This window comes from Quercus suber, unplaced genomic scaffold (assembly GCF_002906115.3).
Source record: "Quercus suber isolate HL8 unplaced genomic scaffold, Cork oak 2.0 scaffold_189, whole genome shotgun sequence".
Taxonomy (NCBI): Eukaryota; Viridiplantae; Streptophyta; class Magnoliopsida; order Fagales; family Fagaceae; genus Quercus; species Quercus suber.
In genome coordinates, this window is record NW_027069647.1 from 588 (window position 1) to 2890 (window position 2303).

General features: G+C 27.9%; 1 non-coding gene across 1 annotated transcript; it reads left to right on the forward strand.

The window, feature by feature from the left end:
• The first annotated feature begins 1883 nt into the window (after positions 1 to 1883).
• TRNAL-CAA (transfer RNA leucine (anticodon CAA)) lies at positions 1884 to 1968 on the forward strand. The gene has a single exon. It is a non-coding gene; the product is annotated as a tRNA-Leu (tRNA).
• Positions 1969 to 2303: the final 335 nt, after the last annotated feature.

A 2303-nucleotide genomic window follows, 5' to 3' on the forward strand; every position in this document is an offset into this window, starting at 1 on the left:
AAAAAGAACTTCTCTTTCTATTATCTTTTTTTTTTCTCCTCCTTTTTCCTCATAGTTCATCAAAATAATATTTCAATTAGTTGAGCTATAAAATATTAAAACTCTTGCTAGCTCTAAACTCACCATTAATATTATTTTATCAACTACTTTTAAATTTGGCACCATTTTTTTTTTTTTTTTTGAGAAACTATGTGCTACCTTAACCGATATGAAATATCTCGTAAAAATCAAATCAAATCAAATACACTATTCCAAACATACCAATAAAATGACAGAATGTGAATCCAAATCCGTTTAGTAGGAAAGTATTGGGCAGTGACAACTGTCCTAAATAATGTGCACATGAGCTCAAATTCAAAAGGTAGCACATTCTCGAACATGTTTAATGAGTACATTTGTCATAGTATTTTCACTTCATTATCGTTCTTTAGTTTCTTTTAAATTGCAGTAATTTGTCTAATTAATAAACTCGATAAATTGGGTTAAAAAAGAACTTCTCTTTTTATTATCTTTTTTTTTTTTCTCCTCCTTTTTCCTCATAGTTCATCAAAATAATATTTCAATTAGTTGAGCTATAAAATATTAAAACTCTTGTTAGCTCTAAACTCACCATTAATATTATTTTATCAACTACTTTTAAATTTGCTACCATTTTTTTTTTTGAGAAACTATGTACTACCTTAACCGATATGAAATATCTCGTAATAATCAAATCAAATCAAATACACTATTCCAAACATACCAATAAAATAACAGAATCCGAATCCGGTTAGTAGGAAAGTATTGGGCAATGACAACTGTAATGTGCACATGAGCTCAAATTCAAAAGGTAGCATGATAATTGATATGTTACATTTTTTTTCAAAAGTTATAACGAATAGTCATACATTGATCAGTGATTTCTGTCTTGACTAACCGAAAGAAAAAAAACTGAGACAAAGGTACAGCATTCACGTGTCAAGTATTCAATTTTTTTCGACATTAATCAATCAGTTTGCAAGTGGCCTCTCATCTTCCAGGTATCTTCCCGGTAAAATAAGACTTAGAATTATTGAATTCAAAAAAAAAAAAAAAAGGGCATGTATGAATATGTATATGGGTTCTTTTTGAATTTTCATATTAACTTCCAAGTATATAAAGACGAAGTGGGTGTCAAAGGCAGTGGGTGTCCTCGCCTTTGACACCAGGGAAATATCGTAGCAATGATTAGGGCTGACTCAATAATTTTGGTGGCTTTAGGCGAAAATTTTAAGTAGATTTTTTTTTTTTTTTTTTTAACTTTAAAGTCTAAATTTGTACAAATAAAAATTAATTTATTACGTGATTCAATAAATTAGTATCGTTATAATACAAATGAGTTGATATAATATACATCAAATAATTAATTGGTGTGATAATTTATAATAATTGATAAAATAAGAGTTTGTATTAAAAAAAAATGTGATAACTTATAAATTAGTGTGGGGTCATGTGGGGGCCAACTTAGCTTAGGCCTTGTGATATGTTGGAGCTTGTGGACAAGATTGCACAGTGCTCATAGCATTGTGCAGTCTTATCCTATCAAGTTGTGCGCACTGTTATTGTGCAGTATTGTGCAGTCTTTTTTTTTTTTTTTTTCTCAAAAAAAAAAGATAGGAAACTAACACAGCCTACAGAGAGAAGTAAAACTCAATTTGGCAATAAAATAAAATAATATGTTTATTATATATATACACACACACAAATTGGAAATTCTCATGTGATTTTTATTTATTTTTATTTTTTCATTTTTTATAAAAATATTTTAAAATAGTTTATTAATATATACCTTAAAGTTATATTTTAGTAAATTCCGTACTTAAAAAGTCATGTTAAATGCAATTAACTTTAGAATTGAAACACAAGTCAGGATGGCCGAGTGGTCTAAAGGCGCCAGACTCAAGTTCTGGTCCTCTAATGGGGGCATGGGTTCAAATCCCACTTCTGACAAAAACAATCTTATTTACCAAAAAATAAAAAACTTTAGGCCTCGTTTGGTTGAGTTGTTAATCAACTTATTTTCTATTTTTAAACAACATTACACACATTTTCACATACTTTTTTTACTCACATATATTTCAAAAAATTACTTAAACTTATTTAAACTAATCTACCAAACGAAATCTTATTTACCAAAAAATAGAAAACTTTAGGCTTCGTTGGTAGAGTTGTTAATCAACTTATTTTCTATTTTTAAACAATATTACACATATTTTCATATACTTTTTTACTCACACATATTTCAAAAAATTACAATAACATTATTTAAACTCATTTACCAAACG